We start from the raw sequence: 10,978 nt of genomic DNA on the forward strand, positions 1-10,978 counted from the left end.
CGCGACAGTCACACGAGCGGATTAACAATGTCATTAGTGAAGGTCCTACCCAAAGATATATGCTCATCAGTAGGTTGAACCACAGAGGCCAGGTTTGATCTGAGCCAGCTGATCTCGGTGCGAGCACTACAATTTTCCTCAGCACCTCGAGTTAGAGGCGGATATAGAGGGTTTTGATAAGAGTAAATAAGGAGAAACTGTTTCCAAGTGCAGGAAACTTTGTGCTATCCGGCACCGACGGGACCGAGCTGTTGCCGTTCCCTCAAAACTGCCGGACAAACCAGCGTTAATGTTGAAGCATACGGAGCTTTTCATCTCCGTATCTGACAACAAACACTGTTGCTTAGCAACAGCTTCTAAACAGTCGGCCCGTACCTTGGAAGCATCTCTCTGAAGCTGTTGCTAAGCTACAGAGACTTTGCAGAGCCTGGCTGTTGGAAAAAAACGCCACGAGAGAAAAAAAAACCTAACAAAACGGCTCCTGATTTTTGCCGGTGGCTCGAGCTTGCCAGACATTTAGCCTCCGGATAACACAAAGTTTCCTGTACAGATAACCAGAGGACAGAGATTTAAGGTAATTGGCAAAAAAGCCAGGAGGTGAGAGGAGGAGAATTCCCCCCCAAACGCAGCGAGTTCTGATGATCTGGAATGCACTGCCCGAAATGGTGGTGGAAGCAGATTCAATAGTAACCTCTTGAAAGAATTGGATAAATGCTTGGGAGGAGAAAATTGCAGGGCTATGAGAAAGGGAAGCAGGACTAATTGGATAACTCTTTCAAATGCTGGCACAGGCACAATGGGCCGAATGGCCAGCTTCTGTGCTGTAAGGTTCTACGGGGACAGAAGGGAGGAAATCAGACAGATTTCTTGCTCCTCACTGCACTCCAGTGACCTCTAACTGAAGAGTGCCTGTGCGTGGATGTCGGGCAAAAAGGAGCAAGCATGCCTGTAATGTCCACCAGTTGAATTGCCTGCCGACACTCACCGTCTCAACTCGCATTGAGAACGACCACGAGCGGCCCCAACTCACCCCTGTGGAAGTTAACTTTTTCAGTATGGTTTTAAATGCTCTTTGCAAATCTCAGTCTTGGCCCATTCAAAAGCCTCCAAAAAAAGGTCCTTCTCTTTAACCAGACTTTTGGCATCCCCATTAAATTTATTTTCCGGCTCCGCTCCCCCTGCCCTTAGCTCAATTCCCACCATTTCTGCTCCTTTTAACCTCCGAGGTTTTCTTTACGTGAGCTCTGACACAAAAACGGTTGTATACACGAGCACAAGCAAATTTCAGGCAAATGTTCATTATATACAGTACAAAAGTAGCTTCACAAAAAAAAAAAACAGGCCGACTATGCTTTATGAGCGAGCTCCTGCTAGGCTATTTTTACTGGTCTGACACAATATTGTTTTAATTACACAATTGTGCTGCTGTGAAAGGTACACGCTGCAAGGCTCCGAATGAGACCACCCCCACCTAGATTTTGCTTTCAGTTGCGTTCTGTTTACACGCATTGATAAGCACACTCTAAGGTTACTGCCTCCATTTTGAGCAGAGCACCTACAAAATAAGCAGTCACAGCACTTTTTATAATGCCTTTTTTTTTAAATAAATCGCCCAGCAAAAATGAAATTCCTCCCAATTAACTCGTAGAATCCAGAAGGAGGCCAGTCAACTCAGTGCCAGCCCTTTTGAAGAGCAAACCAGCTAGTCCCACTCCCTGGCTCCTTCCCCAGATCACTGCCATTTCTTTCTCCTTCAAGTAGTTCTCCAATTCCCTTTTTGAAGGCTACTATTTCCACCACCCAGTGCAGTCCACTACGCTAAAAAGTTTCCCCTCACGTCGCCTCTGGTCCTTTTGCCAATCACCTTCAATCTGTGCCCTCTGGTTCTCGACCCTTCCGCCACTGGAAACAGTTTCTCTTGATTCACTGTCTAAACCTTTCATGATTTTGAACACCTCTATCAAATCTTCTCTTAGCCTTCTCTGCTCGAAGATAAACAACCCCAGCTTCTCCAGTCCTTCCACGTAATCCCACATCCCCCCGAACCATTCTAGCAAATCTCTTCTGCGCCCTCTCCAAAGCCGTCACGTCCTTCCGAGAGTGCGGTGCCCAGAATCGAACACAGTGCTCCAGCTGGGGCCGAACTAGTGTTTTATAAAGGTTTAGCATAACTTTCTGGCTTTTGAACTCTCTGCCTCGATTTATAAAGCCCGGGATCCCATATACTTTATTGACTGGCCAATGAGTAGCTAGATTATAGGCCAGTAAAAGGTCCATGGTTTGGTTCCCAGGTTGTGCTGAACGAGCTGATCTCAGGAGGAGAAAGAGAGAGAGAAAAGTCTCTCCATCCACATTTTGACAGTTTCTGTGTCACAGAAGGCCTCATGAGGTTCAAACATAGAAGACAGGAGCAGGAGTAGGCCATTCGGCCCCTCGAGCCTGCTCCGCCATTCGCTGCAATCATGGCTGATCATCCAAATTCAGTACCCGATCCCTGCCTTCTCCCCATAGCCTTAAGAAATATATCTAACTCCTTCTTGAATAGATTTAATGAATTGGCCTCTACTGCCTTCTGTGGTAGAGAATTCCACAGGTTCACCACTCTCTGGGTGAAGAAATTCCTTCTCCTTTCTGTCCTAAAAGGCTTACTTACCCCTTATCCTTAGACTGTGACCCCTGGTTGTATCAATAAATTGCCTGCAAGCACAGGTGTCTTGCCCTCGTGCCCAGTGAGGGGACGGAGCAAGGAAGTACCTTACTTTAGACACAGATGATGTTTCCACTTGTGGGTGGGTCCAAAACTAGGGGCCAAAAATGATAGTCACTAATAAATCCAATTCAGGAGAAACTTTACCCAGAGAGTGGAACTCGCTGCCACAAGGCGTGGTTGAGGCGAATAGTATAGATGCTTTTAAGGGGAAGCTAGATCAGTACCCAAGGGAGAAAGGAATAGAAGGATATGCTGATAGAGTAAGATGAGATGGGGTGGGAGGAGGCTCCTGTGGAGCATAAACACCAGCACAGACCACTTGGGCCAAATGGCCTGTTTCTGTGCTGCAGACTCGATGTAACGATGTAAATGTGGGGAGAGGGGCAAGCAGTTTATGAACCTGCATGCCAGCACTCAGTCACTGCGGCACATTACACCAAAGCATTGGGAACTTCATTAACAAAATGAAAAATTCACAGCCGAGACTCGGGACAATCTGGGTTAATGGCTGCAGGCATCCGCATCCCTGGTAATGCAAATCTCCAAAGCCAAAAGAGGAAAAAAAAAGACAGACTTGCATTTATATAGCGCCTTTCATGACCACTAGGCATCCCAAAGTGCTTTACAGCCAATGAAGTACTTTTGAAATGTAGCCACTGTTGTAATGTAGGAAATGAGGCAGCCAATTTGTGCACAGCAAGCTCCCACAAACAGCAATGTGACAATAACCAGATAATCTGTTTTAGTGATGTTGATTGAAGGATAAATATTGGCCCCAGGACACCGGGGAGAACTCCCCTGCTCTTCTTCAAAATAGTGCCACGGGATCTTTCACATCCGCTGGAAAACAGACTGAGCCTCGGTTTAACGTCTCATCCGAAAGACGGCCCCTCCGACAGAGCAGCACTCCCTCAGATACTGCACTGGGAGTGTCAGCCTAGATTTTGGTGCTCAAGTCTCTGGAGTGGGACTTGAACCCACAACCTTCTGACTCAGGTGAGGGTGCTACTAGCCAATGCTACAGCACTGCAACATCAGCTCTGAGAAATGGGAGGCTGCACAATGAATAATTAGTCTAACTCTTAATAGAACTTCTCCCCCATGATCTAGGGGTTAAGGCGCTGCCCTGTGTAGCACTAAATCACACAGACCAGAAGGTTGATCCCTGGGTCTATGTTCAGTTAGCTGATCTCGACTGTGGTGGCAGTAGAGGCACTGCAGTTGGCTGCCACACAACAGGCTAGGCTGGAGGGGGGGGGGGGGGGGGGGGGGGGGGAAAAAGGAGAGAGAGAGAGAGAATGTTCCTGCTCCTGATCAGCATCTAGCTGGTTCCACTGGAAAGTGTGCACGTGGACAACAAACAAGGGCAGGATCAGTTTCAACTGGAAGGCCCTCTGCTGTCATCAGCCTGCCAACACTCACTGCCTAGCCACCTGGGCAAGAACAGCACCAGCCTACATGGGACTGCACCCAGCCAGGAAGCAACAACTTCAGGACGGGAAGGGAGGAAAAAGAAAATTGGAATGAGGATAACTTCCCTTGTTTTTTTTCAAATACAGTGACATTAGTTTCAAAGTTGAGAGATAGATGATGAGCTCCAAGCTGAATGGGACACTCAAAAGGCAGTGGTTGCAGGAGTTTAGCATACTGCCCAGGGTTTGAACCCAGCCTAGACGGATTGGGATGGCAGGGGGAGGGCTAAATCTCCTGACGGTCAAACGTAGAACACGTTTGGAACAGTCCAAGCCCAGCTCTCAACAAGCACAGCTCTGCAAAATACCAAGCTCAGAGACTGCAAGTATGGCCGTCATGGAAACTGGTGCAGTGGGATGAGAAAGGCTGCTCTTTTGTAGTTGTACCACAGTGTACCTGACTTTTAACACTAGGCAACAAAGCAGAAAACATTTCATTTACCCCAGGATTGATTTTTCCAATTTTGGCACATTTTGTGCATAAGGCAGATCACTGGGGCATTGAACTACATACACAGGTTTCAACCCATCAGTACGAAGAGGCTTCACATTCATGCCAGCATAAAGGACAATGTGCTAGCCCATTGTCACATAATCCCACTTGGGAAATTCTTCACCCACACTCATCAACACAGAGAATAGACTTCCAGATACAATAGTGGAATCTGGAATCATTTAAAAAAACAATTGGACACAGCAATCAGAGAAATATACAGCACAGGAGGCCATTCAGCCCATCGTGCCTGTGCCAGCTCTTTGAAAGAGCTATCCAATTAGTCCCACTCCCTGCTCTTTCTCCATAGCCCTGCAATTTTCTCCTGTTCAAGTATATATCCAATTCCCTTTTTAAAGTTATTGAATCTGAATCCACCACCTTTTCAAGCAGTGCATTCCAGATCATAACTTGCTGCATAAAAGATTTCTCCTCATCTTTCCCCTGGATTTTTTTGCCAATTATCTTAAATCGGTGTCCTCTGGTTACTGACCCATTGTCAGTATAACAGTTTCTCCCTACCTACTCTATCAAAACCCCTCATAATTTTAAACACCTCTATTAAATCTCCCCTTAACCTTCTCTGCTCTAAGGAGAACTCCAGCCTCTCCATGTAACTAAAGTCCCCATCCCTGGTACCATTCGAGTAAATCTCCTCTGCAAGGCCTTGACATCCTTCCTAAAATGTGGTGCCCAGAATTGGACAACACTCCATCCTCTGATTTATAAAGGTTTAGCATAACTTCCTTGCTTTTATGAAGCCAATGATGCTGTAAACAGCCTTATCAACTTACCCTGCCACATTCAGAAATGTGTGTATGGAAACCCCCAAATCTCTGTTCCAGCACGCCCTTTAAAACTATACTATTTAATTTATATTAGCTCTCTTCATTTTTCCTTTCAAAATGCAACATCACACTTCTCTGCATTAAATTTCACCTGCCATGTGTCTACCCATTTCACCAGTCTGTCTAGGTCGATGCAATGTGGCACTTTGTGATCTTTCAGGATGGATGAATGAAGATGGGCCAAATAGCCTTCCTCATCAGTAATTACCTTGTGGTCCAGTGAAATGATCAGTTGTCCCTGGTGGCAAAAGGGAATATGTAGTGGTAAGGAAGAAGACAGAAAGTGTTTACTGGTGGCATACTGAATTCTACTCGGGTTCCGAAATCTGAAACACGGAGGTTTCGTTCCTACATCTCATTGCATTTAAAAAGTACCTGGAGATGCACTTGAAGTGCCATAACTTACAGGGCTGCGGATTCGGCTGGATAGCTCTTTTTCGGCCGGCGCAGACACCATGAGCCAAATGGGCCTCCTGCTTGCTTGGTCACCCAGCCAGATTGTTGGCAAGAAAAGCAGTGACGTCCCAGCACAGCTGGGTTGAGTGCATTTTAGTGCTGGAACAGAGAGATTGGGGGGGGGGGGTTCCCATACACCAATTTCTGAATGCGGCAGGGTAAGTTGATAAGGCTGTTTTAAAAAAACAAAAACAAACATACAGCATCATTGGCTTCATAAATAGAAGTATAGAGTACAAAAGCAAGGGGAGTTAGGCTAAACCTTTAGATTTCGATGATTGACATCTGCAGTTTGATGACATTCTGCCTGCATGCAGGTAAACGTGGGAACTGTCAAATGTGCCAAATCTGGAGTGGCAATGGCCAATTTTATTTCCCCCCACTTTGCACCCCAAAGTCACCACACTGCAGAAGAGGCCGACTGTAAGTGGCTCTATTTTCTTAGGGCACTAAAAAACAAAATAAAATGCACTCGACCCAGCTGTGGGGGGGGGGGGGGGGGTCGTCCCTGCTTTTCCTTGCAAACAAACTGGGCTCAGTAAGCCAAATGTTTTTTTTTTAAAGTAAAGGGAGCTGTAGAGGGCGAGGGGTCCACACGGCAAAGGAGGCCGAGAGCCTCGCTCGCGCTGCACCACGGGAGTTGTAGTCCGGGCCCCCCCCCCCTTGCGGGCCGGGGAAAAAACTACAACTCCCAGAGGGCAGCGGGGCGCGGCGCACATGCGCAGCCAGCCGCCGTGAAGCCTGCGGCGCAGGCGCAGTGGCGCCCCCTCCTCCTCCCCGGATTGCTCAATATTAAATGTCCCTGAGCCCATCCCCCTCCTGCTCTTCACAAATTCCATTAAAACCAACCCTGACTAAAAGGAGAAGGAGACATTAAAACGTCTCCCACCAACATTTACACTTGCACCGATCAAGTAAAAAAAAAAAAAATCTCTCAACTTAAAAAAAAATTAAAGGGTCCGGCCCAAGGACTTTAACCGACCAAATCCTCTCAAACCTGCTCTTAATCTGCTGCATCGTTTGTGGAGAGGAAAAAAATTCTGATCTCACAAGCTCGAATATTTTAAAACCACCACCTTTTACTTATTTATTTTAAATAAAAAATCTCCCCCCCACCACCCACCCCAAAAAATGATCAGAGATGTGGCATTTTAGCCATTGGGAGAAAAAAAATAATAAGCATCTCCACTTGGCACTGAAATTACTGCCTGAACACGTCAACAACTGTCTCTCGCTCTCTCTCTCTTCAGGTTTTTAAAAAAACAAAGTACAATTTAATATATTTCGTAACTACCCTCACACCTGGATTTGTACTTTAAAAAAAAAACAACCCATTTTACTTCAGGTCATTAAATATAAATATACCTCAGAGAAGACAGGATTATTTTAAATGGTGGAGAGGGATGGGGGGGGGGGGGGGGTTGGGGAAAAAAAGGATATGGATGAAGGGAGAAAGAGAAGAAAAACTACATTTTAAACTCATTATCCACCTTATATAAACTCAACATCTACATTTTAAACTCAGCATCAACCTTTTTACATTTTAAACTCCCCTCAGGTAGAAATGGATATCAATTATACTTTAAAAACACACAAGGCCTTTTTAAAATATATATATATATATATATATATATATATATATATATATATATATATATATATAAAATATATAGAGACACGCACACATAAATATACACACACACACACACACACACACACACACATATATGTAATATATACACACAAATATATATATGTATACACACAAATATATATATACACGTATACACATACAAATATACACAATACACAGAATTATATACACACAAATATATATACATACACAGAAATATATATACACACACACACACACAAATATATAAATATGCAGATAAAAACAAATATATAAATATATTCGAAAAAGCCTCGGCACCACCAGCTAGTAAGATCGAGTAAAAGAAAAATTAAATAAGACAAGCCTGCAGAGACTGACAATAGGCTTAGTGGAAACCCCAGAATTTAAAGTCATCTGAGAGAAGGCAAAATAATGATTTTTTTTAAAAAATTCTCCCCTTCCACACACATAAGATTTGGGGGGGAAGAGAACTGAAGCAAAAGAGGTTTTATTTCAGATTTATTTTATAGACATTTTTTTTTTGGGAGATGGTTAGAAGGCTTACTTGTCGCGCTGGGGGGTTGGTGTTGGTTGGTGGTGGGGCGGTGCGGGTGGCTGTCTGCCGCTCCCGGTGCCGCTGCTCCCGCCGCCGCCGCCGCTCACTGCCAGCCCAGCCCGAGCCGCCTCTGCCCAAACTTTGGCCCCGGCTCCCCAGCGCGCTTATACCAGCTCCCACCCCACGGCCAGCCGCCGCCTCCTCCCCCTCCGGAACTACTTTCACCACCCTCCCCTTCCACCAAACCGCGCTCTTCCCCCCTTCAATCACCAATCTAATACAATCTAACCCCTCTCCTCCTGCCAAATTTCTAAAATCCTTCACTATTACCACACACTTCAATGGGGATTATTTCTCCTCTTCCCTCCCGGCGGAAGGGGCCGCACGCACGCACGACGTCAGGGCTGTGATGTGACGCGGCTCCCTCCACCCCCCCGAAACTAAAAATAAAGCGGCGTGCTAGCAACTCGGCTCTGATTGGTCGCTGCCCCGGCCACAGCCGCCGCTGGTTGGTCGGCCTCGCTGGCCAATCGGCGGTGGCGTCGCTGACGTCAGGCTCGCGCGTCATGTTAAAAGGCAGACTTGCATTTCTTTCCAAAGCAACCTGCGTTTATCTATCGCCTTTCACTTCCTCAGGGCGTCCCATAGCAACCTGTATTTATCAATCGCCTTTCGCCTCCTCAGGACGTCCCATAGCAACCTGCATTTATCTATCGCCTTTCACATCCTCAGGACGTCCCATAGCAACCTGCATTTATATATCGCCTTTCACCTCCTCCGGACATCCCAAAGTAACCTGCATTTATATTTCACCTTTCACCTCCTCAGGGCGTCCCAATGCAACCTGCATTTATATAGCGCCTTTCACCTCCGGCTGTCCCAAAGCAACCTGCATTTGTATAGTACCTTTCACCTCCTCAGGGCGCCCCAAAGCATCCTGCATTTATGTATCCCCTTTCACCTCCTCAGCTGGTCTCAAAGCAACTTGTATTTATGTAGCGCCTTTCACCTGAGGACGTCCCAAAAGCGCTTTAAATTCAATGAATTGTAGCCACTGTTGTTATGTAGGGAAATGTAGCAGCCAATTTGCGCACAGCAAGCTCCTAACAATGGGAATGAGGTGCGCTTGCTGACTCTCCCAACTGGTGGGCACTGCTGGGACTGGAGTGCATAGTGGATAATAGTAATAACATTATTATCTCAGTTTAGATGTTTCCTTTGGTTTTGTGATTAAGTCCTTTATTAGTTGTGCCTCTTTAAAAGGGGGTCACTTTTGTTTGGTTTTTGTTTGGTGACACTGGGGCAATCTAGTGTCTCCTTATGGGTTATTTTAGAAATGGATACACATAGTTAGGGACGTAAGCACACCACAAACCACAGAGATGACTACAAAATACAAATAGCAATGAGATAAATGACTCGATAATCTGTTTTAGGGATATTGGTTGAAGGATAAATATTGGCCAGGACACCGGGGAGAACTCCCTGCTCTTCTTTGAATAGTATCATGGGATCTTTTACATCTGCCTGAGAGGGTGGACGGGGCCTCGGTTTAACGTCTCATCTGAAATATGGCCCTTCCGACAGTGCAGCACTCCCTCAGCACTGCACTGAGTATCAGCCTAGATTGTGTGCTCAAATCTCTGGAGTGGGACTCAAACCACTGACTCAAAGACAAGAGTGTTACCATGGAGCCAAGGCTGACCCTAAAATACAAGCCTAAGCAAAGGGGGTTAAAGTGGAGTGCGCCTCAATGCATGTTCGGTAATGTCGTTTTGGTCTTGGGACCTTTCGCTGCGTTAAGGGTACGCAGAAGGCAAGTTGTCTATTTGAGTGAGATGTTATTGAGGAAAGGAATGATCTGAAATCAAATGTCATAGAGTCATAACGGCACAGAAGGAGGCCACTCGACCCATCGAGTCCGTGCCAGCTCTTTGTAGAGTGATCCAGTCAGTCCCATTGCCCCGCTCTATCCCCGTAGCCCTGCAAGTTTATTTCCCTCAAGTGCCTATCCAGTCTCCCCTTGAAAACATTGAGTGTCTCCGCTTCCACCACTTCCGTCGGCAGCGAGTTCCAGGTCCTCACCACTCGCTGCGTAAAAAAGTTTTTTCTCACATCCCCCCTGTATCTCTTGCCCAAAACCTTAAATCTGTGTCCCCTAGTCCTTGTACCATCAACTAGTGGGAACAGCCTTTCCCCGTCTAGCCTATCCAAACCCGTCATAATCTTGTACACCTCTATCAAATCACCCCTCAACCTCCTTTGCTCTAGTGAAAACAAATCCAGCTTCTCCAACCTGTCCTTGTAGCTAAGATCCCCCATCCCTGGAACCATTCTGGTAAATCTCCTCTGCACCCTCTCAAGGGCCTTCACATCCTTCCTAAAGTGTGGTGACCAGAACTGGATGCAATACTCCAGTTGTGGCCTAACCAGTGTTTTATAAAGGTTCAGCATAACTTCTCTACTTTTGTACTCAATACCTCTATTTATGAAGCCCAAGAACCCATATGCTTTGTTAACTACTCTCTCAATATGTCCTGCCACCTTCAGGGACGTTTGCACATTAACTCCCAGAGCCCTCTGTCCCTGCACACTCTTTAAAACTGTGTCCCAAAATTATGGCTCATTCACAAATTTATACTACACTACGAAGTAGCAAAATAAAATGGAAAAAGTCTGTATCAGTAGGGAATAATAGTTATCTGGGAATGAGTTGCAGGCTAGAATTTATTCAAGGGGTTAAGATAGTGTATATATTAATGCATAGAATGTACTGAATATCCAGGAGTGAGTTACAAAGAATAGGCTAACCAAGGTATTCAGATATT

At 45.8% G+C, this 10,978-nt stretch overlaps 1 protein-coding gene across 2 annotated transcripts in view; it reads right to left on the minus strand.

The window, feature by feature from the left end:
• The window catches only part of LOC147099009 (protein Tob2-like), a 34,861-nt gene extending 26,573 nt beyond the window's left edge, over nt 1-8,288 (minus strand). The window contains exon 1 of one of the 2 annotated variants that reach the window (XM_085969537.1): nt 8,160-8,288. The gene's annotated coding sequence lies outside the window, so the exon portion shown is untranslated. Of the gene's footprint in view, nt 1-5,929; nt 6,424-8,159 lie in introns of those variants that run through there. The other variant, XM_085969538.1, reaches the window with a different exon arrangement.
• Nucleotides 8,289-10,978: the final 2,690 nt, after the last annotated feature.

This window comes from Somniosus microcephalus, chromosome 28 (genome assembly GCF_052327205.1).
Source record: "Somniosus microcephalus isolate GS21.2 chromosome 28, FLI_Smic_1.0, whole genome shotgun sequence".
NCBI classification, from domain to species: domain Eukaryota; kingdom Metazoa; phylum Chordata; class Chondrichthyes; order Squaliformes; family Somniosidae; genus Somniosus; species Somniosus microcephalus.